The following is a 14689-nucleotide window of genomic DNA, read 5'->3' on the forward strand; positions in this document are numbered from 1 at the left end:
GGAAATTTCTCAAGGACGCTTAAAATTACAATGCCATATTATTATACTGTATAGGAGAAAAGGGCGAGGCTATGCCCTCTGGAAACATAGCTCTACAATATAGAAAGAATATTAAATGATAGATAAAAACACTGTTACTCCCTGGAGTATATTAATGGTTTTTTTTTTCTTACCGTTTCCTACAACATTCGAAGTTTCATCTCACCATCTCCACATCCCACGCTGGGGGAAATAGGAATCTTGTAAAACATCTTTTATATCCTGCGTATTACAACACACACACACACACACACACACACACACACACACACACACACACACACACACACACAGGAAATAACAGATGTAAGGAATAGTATAAAAAAGCAGTTTTCTCCTGCTCTTTTCCACACTCGCCTCCAGACCATCTTCCAGGAAGTCCCTGGAAACCACTAAACAACCTCTCCCTCACTACCCAGGCCTCTGCCTCCCCAAGCCCCGTACACTCCACGACTTAAAATATCTTACCGAAATAAATATCAACGAAGATTTAACAACGGACGTTTTCCCTGTAAGTTGGACTATAATATTAGCATACAGAAACTGCCCGCTCACCTCAAGGGCGAGCGAGCGAGCGAACGCGAAGCATTTTTACCCGCTGGTTACTTGGGAATGTGGCTCCCGAGGTTAGCCCCTGGCTACTCCTTGAGTATAATCTTAGCCAGAGGGTTGGCTCATCCTCAGAGGCTCACCCTCAAGGGATAGAGTCCATGTAGAATCGCGGCTCTGTCATCACTACAGTGAGGGGCGCCCTGGAACAGCCCAAACCCCAGATTGTCGGTCATGGATTGCTCGTTACGTGATGCTGGGATCAGCACACACAGAGGGAGCTGTGGAACGTGTATCAACCACACACACACACACACACACACACACACACACACAGTGAGGGCGTCCAGGAGTACACTCCAGACATAAGGTTGATAAAAGCCGAGGAAAACGGGGTCCGGAATGACTCCTCGGTGAAATACAGCGAAAATTATATTCTCTCTTTCTCGCTTACTCTCTCTCTCTCTCTCTCTCTCTCTCTCTCTCTCTCTCTCTCTCTCTCTCTCTCTCTCTCTCTCTCTCTCTCTTGTGCGGAGAAGATAGATGGCTGCCTATCGGATTCAGTGAAAGAGACGAATACATACCTTTTTCATCTATAAAAGACATAATGAAAATTTGCGTACGTACAGTATTCAAGACATGAGTGATTATTTTCCCAAACATGGCACATAAAAATGCCATATTTATACTTCACATACATCTTTATGAAAATCACAATGTTAAGACGAACTTTCGTATAAAAATAATCTGTAAAGAGCAGTGATTATTCTCTTTGTAGTTTCTCCCCATAACATTCATCATTATTTTGTAATCTTAGCAACAGTTGTCTACAGTTGATGCAGCTTCATGACTGAGCCCCATTACAGGAGAAGGGTAAGATAGTCTCTTTTAGGGCGAGAGACCCTCGACTACGCTGTTCTGTTTTCCTTTTCGCTAAAGGTTTTGATAACTGTTTCTTTCCTTACACGTCCAAGCTTTGGAACTCTCTACCCTCTCATGTCTTTCCCAGTAACTATGACCTGGCACACATTTTAAAAGACACGTTTTTCACTTCCTCCAGAATTCGCCAATACTCTCCCTTGTCTTTTATTTTTCTCTTTTATAATCCTCTCTCTCTTGCACATAAGACTCGGCCTTGATGTGGACTTTTTTCCGTGACTGGAGCTTCCAACAAAAAAGAAGAAAATAGTCTGATTATGAAGCAGCACTTCAGTATACTTAGTGAAAAGATTATAAAGAAATATGTATTGTTAATTACAGTGTCTGCCAATAAAATAGGGAATGAAACAGTTTGAAACATACATATTCCTATCTTCCCTCAAAATTTTCCTTCTGAAGTATTATTTCCCAAAGGTATACATACATACATACATACATACATACATAAATAGCCAGGAATATAACGAGAAACTGGTATGTCATTTCTCTATATTGGTTTACATCAGCCAATCTCCTCGAGGTCAGAGGTGCGGGGCGTGACTTCGAGGTCACGCTTGGGAGGCAAGGGCTTCTGCCTCCTGAAGGGAAAATTGAAAGTAGCGTAGTAAAGTTCTGAAGGTGATTTTCCGCATTGTGGTTCAGAGGAGCAGAGATTGAACGTTGCATGGGAAGCTGGCGTGATCTACCTTGTTGTTGTTGTTGTTGTTGTTGTTTTGTGTGTGTGTGTGTGTGTGTGTGTGTGTGTGTTAATATACCATAAATCTTCTGGTCCTTTGATGGGGCATCACCGTATTGACGTAAGGCCAGATATGGCAATTAGCGAAGCAACCATCGCGGCGCGCGCAGCCTCGTCTTTAAAAGCTAACGACCGGAGGCGTTTGTTTCTGACCTGCCAATTAGCGAGGCGCCCCTCTCCCTCCCTCCCCCCAGAGCCGCCGTGACGTAAGCATGGTACTGTTCGATCCACCAATAGGACTTAGAAAAGAGAGTAATCATGAAATACCATGTGGATCACAAAGTCGTTTCGTTCCGTTTGGAGCTGATTAATATTGATCATCCAGGGAAGAAGAGGCGACTGTTTCATCTGGTTATTATTACTGATCATCTAGGGAAGGTTTGTGATCACTGGTTGAGTTGATCATAACCATCTTGGCAGGCGCTGTCATCACCGTTGGAGCTGATCATGATATCTGAGCAGTTTAATGCGTCGTCGATCCCATCCGTGTTTTTCCAAGAAGGTTTCCTCCTCTTCTTCCAGGAGGCTGGAGACCGCTTCCAGGATGTCGTCTCTCTTTGTTATAGCTTCCGGGGAGCAACGAAATGAACTTTTTACCCTTTTCTAAATGAGTCTTGTGGTGGTCCATGTGTGGGTTGACAAGCAGCTGTCCACAGTATGTCGCTTTACTTTATGTGTGTGTGTGTGTGTGTGTGTGTGTGTGTGTGTGTGTGTGTGTGTGTGTGTGTGTGTTCATGTTTCATATCCCCAAAAGTTGGCTTGTTTTACCGAATTTTATTCGTGCTGTTCAATCACTGCTCACCAAAGTTTCGTGCACTAATTGGATCGTGTTTCCAACTTCACGGATCATTGATTTTGATATATATTATTAAATAAACCAGAGCAAACTGTTCGTTTGCAGCTGTTTGCCTCCGTTTGTTTATAACATGTTTCTATTTTTTTGGATTTTCCGTGTATATGTGTGTGTCTGTGTCTTTGTATGTCTGTATGGTTGTGTGTTGTGTGTATATGTGTAAGTGTTTGTGGTGGTGGTGGTGGTGGTGTGTGTGTGTGTGTGTGTGTGTGTGTGTGTGTGTGTGTGTGATTACCTATCTGTACTGTACAGGGAGGGTGCTAAACACTTTTTAAACATCTGTTTGCTGTATACAACTATTACCTCATAACTCACTTTATTCTATCATCTACCACACTTATTCTATCAAAGAACTTCTTTACGTATTTTCTGCCAAGTTTCGTACTTAATTCATTATTATGGTCTCTAGTTATGCTATCCATGCATCTTTCCAAAACTGTTCAATGTCTTCGTCATCAAAATACTTTAAAACCTAGAGTTTGAGATCAGGTCACCTCTGCGCTCTTCTCTCCTCCATGATTGGCAAATATAAAGCCTTTTGCCTTTCTCTGTAACTCACTACACTTAATTCCAATATCATCTCTTTTGTCCTCCTATGGACCTTCTCCATTAGTTCTTTGTGCTTCTTCAAGTGCAGTGACCAAACTTGGGATTGCGTATTCTACTTACCCCTAATAGATTTGAAATATACTGAATTACAGTAAGTATACATGATACATTTTGAGAGTAATATCTTTTTTCATATCTACGTGACTCTCTCGTTTTAGCGAGGTGGGATTTTGAACAAACAAACAAAGTCCTTTTTTGCTATAGTCTCGTTTCCATCTATATATTTTGACGTTGGAGGCTCCGGTCACGGACGACCAGTTGCTCTTCGTATAAAGGATTGAGTCGTCCTTCTGTGGAGTACTATTCCTTCATCATCTGTGATGGTTCAAGCACTACATCCTTACTAGACAGGGTTGAATCTAAAGCGGTTCGACTAATCAAAATCCCAGGTTAACTTCAAAACATGATCCTCTTGCCCTACGCCGTAATGTTGGTTCACTTTCCCTTCTTTTACAGGTATTACTTTGGTTTTCGCTCCCGAGAGCTGGCTGCTTGTGTGCCCCCACCATTAGCTAGACCGCTATGTATCTGTCGGCAACTCAAAATAACTGTTGTGATAACCATTTCTTTCTCAATACCTCGAAGTCTTGGAACACTCTGACCCCCCCCCCCCTCACTCACTCCTCCCTCCCATGTCTTTCCCAGCAATTCCTAAATCATTTTTTCTCCTCTTGTTTCTTCTTCTCATTAACCCCATTTGAGTTTCAATTAAGGCCCGGCCTCGCTCTGGACTTTTGCCCGCGCCTGGGAGGTTCCAACATGAAAGAAAGTAATTATATACCGCTGATGTTTTAAGTCCGACTGCTTGTGTGGCATGACGAAGTAATACAATAACCAACTCGACTTTGGCCTCGTCATGACCACCACCATCTCAGGGAATACAAACATTTGTGCGTTCTCATCCGCGTCTGTGTTTGTTTCTGTCGAACGCCAGATTTGTATGTGCTAACGAGATTGAAACGTGACCGAATAAAAGTAATGATGATAATGATAATGATAATGATGATAAAAAGGTACTCCATCTGCCGAAGCCTGTGTGATGACATAGATTTAACTTTTAATCAAAACGTATGTGCTTATGTGTTCAAGCCAATGCATACGTGTTTTTTCCCCCCTTACTTTAATGTTGCTTTGAAAATATCTGTCAAGAAACACTGTGTCTCTTGCACGTGCGAGAGGATCACCAAAGATGTGTACATAAAAGAGTATGTTGTGATTTGCGACGTCTTGTCATCACAGTCTCATATAACGATACTTTCCTCATAACTGTTTTTTACAATCACATTTTTTGTTGTTGTTTGTGGTAACAAGTACATTACATTCACACGAGCCTAACATCCACACGAGCCTTACATCCACACGAGTCTAACATCCACACGAGCCTTACATCCACACGAGCCTGACATCTACACGAGCCTGACATCCACACGAGCCTTACATCCACACGAGCCTGACATCTACACGAGCCTAACATCCACACGAGCCTTACATCCACACGAGTCTAACATCCACACGAGCCTTACATCCACACGAGCCTGACATCCACACGAGCCTTACATCCACACGAGCTTAACATCCACACGAGCCTGACATCCACACGAGCCTTACATCCACACGAGCCTAACATCCACACGAGCCTAACATCCACACGAGCCTAACATCCACACGAGCCTAACATCCACACGAGCCTTACATCCACACGAGCCTAACATCCACACGAGCCTTACATCCACACGAGCCTAACATCCACACGAGCCTAACATCCACACGAGCCTTACATCCACACGAGCCTAACATCCACACGAGCCTAACATCCACACGAGTCTTACATCCACACGAGTCTTACATCCACACGAGCCTGACATCCACACGAGCCTAACATCCACACGAGCCTTACATCCACACGAGTCTTACATCCACACGAGCCTGACATCCACACGAGCCTAACATCCACACGAGCCTTACATCCACACGAGCCTAACATCCACACGAGCCTTACATCCACACGAGCCTTACATCCACACGTACCTTGCAACATCAGAGTATATATGTAATGGAAGCCATGAGATTCATGCTCAAGTATCATAAAAAAGTAATTAAAGAAAACTTTTGCTTTTGGAAATGCTAAACGGATGATAATCATTAAAAAATTTAGCTTTTTGGACGATCTTGGTTACTTGTCTTATGGGGAAAGGCATCAAATGCAGATTCTAAGCGGTGCAATTTTCTCTTGTTTTCTGGAAGAAATATGGAGGGACGAGGAGAACCTTCGAGAACGTTGTTTCGTATAATTTAATGAGTGGGATAAAGCTTTGTCCTCGCCTCGTACTGAGAAAAAATTGAACCTCTGTTCTCGCCTAGTGCTGAGCGAGGGTAAAACCTCTGTCCTCGGCCGGTGCTGAGCGAGGGTAAAACCTCTGTCCTCGGCCGATGCTGAGCGAGGGTAAAACCTCTGTCCTCGGCCGGTGCTGAGCGAGGGTCGAATCTCTGTTCTCGCCTAGTGCTGAGCGAGGATAAAACCTCTGTCCTCGGCCGGTGCTGAGCGATGGTCGAATCTCTGTCCTCGGCCGGTGCTGAGCGAGGGTCGAACCTCTGTCCTCGGCCGGTGCTGAGCGAGGCTTAAGCCTCTGTCCTCGGCCGGTGCTGAGGAGACAGTATTGTGATGGAACGAGACAAACGAGTGAGGAGAACGAACGGACACACTCTCTCTCCCTGTCTCTCACTCTCTCCCTCCCAAGAGAAGCCTCCAATTTTTCTTGAGGAGAATATTAACAATTGCCATTCTCTCTTGATCAACTTTTAATTGGATATGGCTTAAATAAACCCAACGTCTACACATTTTCTTTCTTTTTTTTTCAGCCCAGTTGCCAATTAAACCAACAAAAGTCTTTGGCACGTCAATTAAAAAGTTCTAAACTGGCTTCTTTAATCCCCTAAGGACTCAGAAGGATATTCTCAGGGAATTGAAAAGTTCCCTGAGTGTCCCTAGGAAGAATTGAAGGCGTTATGACCAGTCCTATAGACTTAGCTGTCTCTCCTGGTTGCTGAGAGGTTAGCTTCACAACACTTGGCTATTGATATATTGTCTCTAGAGTTGAGAAGTTGATGGGCCTCTTCACCACGAACGTCCATGGTGGTTTGAGCTTATATAGAGGGATGGTTATCTCGGTCGTTCTCCACGGCTCATTTGTTCTCCGTAGTGCTACTCAAGGTGGTCGAAATTCAACCCTTTTGACAGCAACGTCGCCCCCAGTATACCACATGGCTCATGATGGTATCTTGTTCGCTCTTAATGGCTGATTCGCTCCTCATATCGCTATTGATGAGGGTCAGAGTTTAGCCCATCGACAACATGTCGCCCCCTTTACACCGCATTGCTCCAGTGCGCTCTGTCCCGTGCACGCCTCTCACCCTCCTGCATGGTCGGCTCCGAGACGACTTAAAACGACAGATTCGACTCCGACACCGACTTCCTCTCGGAGTACTGCTTTGCCGAGGCTGTAGAAGATCCGGTAGAGGTCCTGCAGGAGTTTACGAGAACCCTAGGTTCCTTCGTGTCCTCCCTTTCTACGTTAGCAGTGTTAGCGTTCCGTCAGAGTGCTCGCTGTCTCTCCCAAACGACATATTGATGTTTATGGAATGATTTCTTCCCATATAATTCAACCTGAGCCGCTCTTGTTCAAGACACAACGCCGCTCGACATTCTCTGGGAGAGGTCAGTATTGATACGACCAGAGTTCCGTGGGCATATGGCGTGTGTAGGAGCCGTCCGTTCCCAGCTACGTACGTGGCGCAACAATGTTTGGTATGCCTTTTGAAGATAACCGTGAATCGTGTACCAGAATAACACGCGAGAGGTATGGCGTTAATGGCCATTCTAATACGAATGGCGTCATTAGAGTAATATGTTAATAACATAGTTAATGTAATCAGCTCATGATGCTATTGATATATCTACGTCCATTAAAGATAGATACGAAATAGAATAAAAGTCGAGTAATTGAATAATGTATGAATCTTCAAGGGGGTGGGATGGGTAGAGGGGGGTTGATGGTTTAACCAAGTGTCCTCGGCCTTTGCTAAGAGGGTGGTTAAACCTTTGGGCCTTGGTAAGCCTTGAGCGAGGGTTTGGACCTTTGTCCTCGCACAGTGCACAGCGAGGCCCTGAACCTCTCTGTCCTCGACATCTGGCGAGGTAAGAACAAATCATTGCACTTTGTATGTTTGTATTGTAATGCAATCAGATTCTTCCTCCATGTTTGTTGTTAAATTTGAATGATCCATGAATCTCTACGTAATACAGTTTATCGCTCATGAGTAAGTACACTACGCTGTATATTTTTGCAATATGATTTCCATAACGTGGAAGTATTTCAATAGTTTATAAGTAATGGTTGATTTCATATATTATCGTGAGTGGTTAGGTTCATTTTGCTTCGCTATGTTTTTTCCTCCCTTTTTTTTTTTTATAAACAAAACTGATGAAAGTAAATTGGAATGTACTGGTTTACGATTTATTCCATGACTGTATGTACACCTTTAGTTTATTCATTAATTCTTCCCTGATTGAGGACATTGTGTGCATGTTATTTGCATTTTGGAAGATAAATTGATTCGTAAACATTCATTTTTATTTCTTTTTTCACATCAACCGATGTCTCTATACCTCTCATCCACCAGTCTAGTTCACTAGGTTGACAATAACAACATTTTTAGACGTATTTTTTGATGTTTGTTACTGTGCTCTTGCCTTAATGACTGTTAGCAGCCGATAGCCAATTAAATCCATCAGTCATATACACGTGAGACACAATTAGTAAATACCTTGTTTCACCGTGACGTAGGAAACTTTGTTTTTAATCAGTTTTTCTTTGAATATATATATATATATATATATATATATATATATATATATATATATATATATATATATATATATATATATATATATATATATACCCCCAGCATTCAAGCATTAGACTCCCCCAACATCCTCCCCAAACATCTATATTCTGCTTCTCTCTCTCTCTCTCTCTCTCTCTCTCTCTCTCTCTCTCTCTCTCTCTCTCTCTCTCTCTCTCTCTCTCTCTCTCTCTCTCTCAGCGTATCCCGTCCTAGTGTCCTTCCAGAGGATCCCATCCACCTGCGGGGTTGGTTGCAGTCTGATGGCAGAAAATGAATTGAAAATGGACTCCATCACCGAAGGAGCGGAATCTTTAATGTAACTTCTTGATGTCTTCTCTACGGAGATGAATATGTAGACGATCTGCATTTTACGCTCGTATGCGTTACGAATTCTTAGATCTTCGGTATTCCCTGGACTCCATGCATGCAAAATGCATTTATGCTTGTACATACCACTTGAGTGTATTCCATCATGTCCTATACCTGTTCTCTGCAAGTAGTATAAACAAGCAGTAGACACTGATGCTGGCGATCGTATCTACTAGCTTACCGCACTCGCAGACGACACTGATGCTGGCGATCGTATCCACTAGCTCACCGCACTCGCAGACGACACTATCGCTGGCAATCGTATCCACCAGCTCACCGCACTCGCAGACGACACTATCGCTGGCGATCGTATCTACCAGCTCACCGCACACGCAGACGACACTGATGCTGGCGATCGTCTCTACCAGCTCACAGCATTAACGACGACTTAAAATTCTTCCTCTCCTCCGTGATGGGGCCTGGTGCGTCGCTTGGTGATCATATCTCACACAATTATAACTTGTGTCGCGATGTTTCCCGGAATTCCATCCCAAACTTGAAGGCGTCTCGTTGGGGGTCATGCAGCGCCAAGAGATGCCTCCGCGTCCCACGTGGACACCCCCTCCACCCTTCCACAACCACCGCCCTTTAACCCAAAGGGCGGAGGTATGTGACTGGGGGTAAGGGAGAATGAAGAGATGAGGAGGCGTGGGGGGGAGGGAAGGATGAATGAGAGCTGGACGTGAGTGCTAAGGGATGAAGAAGATGGTAAGGGGAAGATAGGGAGGGTCAAGGGTCAAGGGTGACAGTTATAGGGCTAAGGGATAAAGGGTGCAGGATTAAGGGTTAAAGAAGGAAGACTAAGGGTGTGTGGGAAGCGAAGGACAAAGGGGCAGAAAATTAATGAAAGATAAGGTGGTCAGGAGGTAGTGATACACAGATGGATGAGGTGTGAGGTAAATATGAGGAATGAGTTATGAGGAACCTAGGGAGTTGTGAGGTACCTGTCAGGACCTCCTAGTGAGGTTAATTACACCTCACAATCCTCGTCCCTCATGAATCGCAGCGACTCATAGTCGCGTTTTACATCTCATGAAATCATTGACCAAATACAGAGGAACGAAAGTGATGGTGAAGATGGATGGTGAGGATATTGATCATGAGCATGGTGACATTATAATGATGAGTTGTGGTGATGATCTTCATAATGATCAGGAGGGTGTAAGTGAAAGAAATGAGGTCATGATAATGGCAGGATCAACTACTCCTCAGAGAAATGAGGAGTTAGTTGTATAGATGGTGAACATCACAAGATATTATTGAGTAATACATTAATCCTCAACCTGCTTGGCGCCGTTGTAGTATTAATCATGATCAACGGTGATTGAGCAAGCTGGTTGTATGGTTGGTTGACGTCTGTATTTTGCATGAGTTAGGATAAGTCTTAACTTTCATGAAATGAATTGATAGGTTAACTTCACGAAATGAAGTAACATCCTAACTTCATGACATGGTTTGATATCTCAACTTCATTAACTGGATCAATATCTCAACTTCATGAAACGGATTGATATTTTCAACAGGCGAAGTGCACGTTGAGAGTAATACATATTTTGTGTTGAAGAAAAATTCATTAAAACTTAAAAATGTATCTTTTAACTCAGTCCTTGATTGTTATCATAGACTCATACAATATGCCAAAATTGATAAGAAAAAAAAGGAAAAGTGTTAAATGAACTAGAAACGTGTTTCAGTCAGGTCTATGAAAGCATCACTCACTCATAAAGAAATGAATGAAAAGTGAAAAAACATTGAAAATCTGGACAGATGCTGAAATGTCAGAGAGTATACAACCAAGTTATGGAAGAGGCGAGGTTCCCATAGAAAGAATTAACTTCCAGTAATACATCTCTCCTCTCGTGTTTAATTTGTGGCTTTCACAAAGTAATGTCTCCTGATGACCAGCACAGAGGAATACAAAGGAATTCAGACAGCAAAAGATCACTGGGTCCTTTGAGAGGCTGTGTGTGTGTGTGACAGTGGGAGACACGAGAAACTCACAAATTAGCTTGGTGGAAGCAGGGTTAGAAATGTTATCTGTTTCTGAATGTCGTAGAACACTGGAATGATACATTACAACGTCTCTATCCGTCCTCATACTGACAGCTTAAATACATCATGACAGCTTAAATACATCATGAAAGCTTGAACACATCATGACAGCTTAAATACATCCTGACAGCTTAAATAATTCCTGACAGCTTAAATACATCCTGACAGCTTAAATAATTCCTGACAGCTTAAATACATCCTGACAGCTTAAATAATTCCTGACAGCTTAAATACATCCTGACAGCTTAAATACATCATGACAGCTTAAATACATCATGAAAGCTTGAACACATCCTGACAGCTTAAATACATCCTGACAGCTTAAATACATCCTGACAGCTTAAATACATCCTGACAGCTTAAATACATCATGACAGCTTGAACACATCCTGACAGCTTAAATACATCCTGACAGCTTAAATACATCATGAAAGCTTAAATACATCCTGACAGCTTAAACACATCCTGACAGCTTAAATACATCCTGACAGCTTAAATACATCCTGACAGCTTAAACACATACATGAACTTTCATATTCACAGTCAGCTTTTTTTGTGTGTGAATTTGGCTGCTTGTACATATATCCTAGTCTGATGATCAGTGGCTTTCCAGAGAGAGATTCGTATGGCCGGAGGGTAATTACTGTTGGTGGTAAGTAGAGTGTTAGTTTACTCCCGTGGCTCCAGTGGCCTTTCCTTCATTCCTGTGTCACATTTATTGACACATTATTCTGGCGTCAAGCGGCTCTGGCTGTGAGGGTATTTCTCAACCAACTTTGAAGCTCATGAATGAAGCTGAGGACATCAAAATTTGAAGCTGAGGACATATTTGTAAGACGACATATTGTTGGAACATTTTTAGAGGATATAACCATATATGCTTTCAGTAGTATATATATATATATATATATATATATATATATATATATATATATATATATATATATATATATTCCTCCCCAACCCCTTGACCCCCATCAACGTGTAGAACACAAACATATATGACAGTTGTCCTGTGTGTTCATATTTGCAGACCATTCGAAAACTACTGTCTGTGTTTGACCTCCTGGCACTTACTGTCCAATATCCTACCTAGCTTTCAGTCTATTTATCTATCTATATGCATATCTATCTCTATCTATCTATCTATCTGTCTATCTATTGTATGTTTCAGAATATGTGTCTGGCAGTATGTAAACCTGTGTTCACACAATAACTTTTTCAGAAGCAGGTCCATACGTGTGGGATTACGTTCATTTTCCACGGGCTTAATGTAGTGTTGAGAGGTTAGCGTTACTGACCATGAGTCACCACGGAGCAGCATATGTGTGTGTGTGTGTGTGTGTGTGTGTGTGTGTGTGTGTGTGTGTGTTTGTGTGTGCGTGCGTGCGTGTGTGTGTGTGTACACATATAGTTGTAAATTCATGGTTCTCATATACGATGTTAAGTGACTGGGCAACACGAGTGTAGAATCCTATCTACAACACACACACACACACACACACACACACACACACACACACACACACACACACGAACACCCTGCTTGTTGTTGTTATGAATCACATCCAGCTGGGTGTAGATGCGTAACAATGAAGTCCTGACGAAATACGCAGGCAGGCAAGCACTGCGTAAGTCCCAGGCAACAGAGCCTGGGTCAACGTGGCCCAGTACTCCTCAAGCACGACTGTGATTTACGAGTCTGATGACGGAGGAAAGGTCAGAGACTTTGACTAAGGTCGCTTAATTTACAATGACTAAGGTCCCTTAATTTACAATGACTAAGATCTCTTGACTTACACTGACTAAGGTCCCTTGATTTACAATGACTAAGTTCCCTTAATTACAATGTCCCTTGATTTACAATGACTAAGATCTCTTAATTTACAATGACTAAGGTCCCTTGATTTACAATGACAAAGGTCCCTTAATGTACAGTGACTAAGGTCCCTTAATTTACAATGACTAAGGTCCCTTAATTTATAATGACTAAGGTCCCTTAATTTACACTGACTAAGGTCGCTTAATTTACACTGACTAAGGCACCTTAATTTACAATGACAAAGGTCCCTTAAAGTACAGTGACTAAGGTCCCTTAATTTACACTGACTAAGGTACCTTAATTTACAATGACTAAGGTCCCTTAATGTACAGTGACTAAGGTCCTAAGGGACTAAGGTCCCTTCATTTACGATGACTAGGTCGCTTAATTTACAATGACTTTGGTCGCTTAATTTACACCGACTAAGGTCCCTTCATTTACAAGCGCCCCCCCCCTCCTTAGCAACAGAGTACGACCTTTAAAGACGACAACTGTAGGTACAGTGTTGTGACCTTTATAAGGGTCAGGTTCAAATGATGAACGAGGGTAGTGAGGCGACGCCAGTGGTACACCAGGGACGATGGTAGTTACCATGTCAATGGAAGGTAGTTCGATGGCAGTGGTAGGCCACCTGGACGATGGTAGACCAGAGGCGATGGTGAAGGCAGAGGGATGAGGATGGTGAGAAGTGATGGTGATATGGTGATGGCATTGTATGGGACGGAGAGATGGTGATCTGTGTGTGTGTGTGTGTGTGTGTGTGTGTGTGTGTGTGTGTTACGTGCGGGAGCCGGGGGGCCGACAGGATGTACAAATCAACTGTTTTTATCAGCCTCTTGTGATAAGCAGTAACAAGGACGCCCCTCCGCTTGGCTGTTGACTCAAGGCGTGAGTCAACCATCACGAGGACTTAACAAGGTATTAATCATGCCTCGACCTCCCCAGCGGCGCCTCCGTGCACCCCAACACACACACACACACACACACACACACACACACCGAATCAACAACCACTTGGCCAATGTTTTTGCCAGCGATTACCTCAACTGGACAGCAGCTCTCAATCAGCCTATCTACCTAACCTAGCGCTTGACCACACCTATAGATCTTCCAGTGAGACTTCACTAACAATTCTCCCATGAACTAGCCACGCGACGAACCGCTATCATTAAAACTTCACTCAAACCATCCAAATGCCCCACAGCTTAGGGAGCCAGCACATGTTACCCCACAACCCAAATCCACCAACCCAGAGTCTCTTAATTGCTTACGACCGGTTGCCATCACTCCAACCCTCGGTCTAATTTGTGGAAGTCTTGTGTCTAACTAGACCCCCTGCTGACACTGCTTGGTTCAGGTGACCCTCAGCAGTTCGGAAACATGAAGTCTTCCTCCGCCACTCACTCCCTCGTCAAGCCTCTAGAGTTGGAGGAGCGCAAGACCTCGTTGGCACTCACCTTCGTAGACTTCATTAAGGCTTTCCACTTCGTATACCAGAAAGCCCGTCGACCAGGAGCTACGGCGGTGTCTCCTCTCAACGCCTGTCGGACCTCCCTCCTCATCGGGCGACACCAAACCGTCCGCTTTAGGGGAACGACTTCGGCCTCACCATCTCTAACATCCTGGTGTACCGCAGGGCACTAAGATGGGTCCACTCTGTTTCCTCATCCCAATGAGTGACGCCCCTGAGGGACACAAACCACCGCTGGGGAGTATGTGAACGACTCCACCTTCGGCACCACGGTCAACCACAGCTCTCAGGACTTCAGTGACCATCAACACATCATAGCAAAAAAGAGTGAAAAGAGTGAAAGTC

Source organism: Panulirus ornatus, chromosome 9 (genome assembly GCF_036320965.1).
Source record: "Panulirus ornatus isolate Po-2019 chromosome 9, ASM3632096v1, whole genome shotgun sequence".
NCBI classification, from domain to species: domain Eukaryota; kingdom Metazoa; phylum Arthropoda; class Malacostraca; order Decapoda; family Palinuridae; genus Panulirus; species Panulirus ornatus.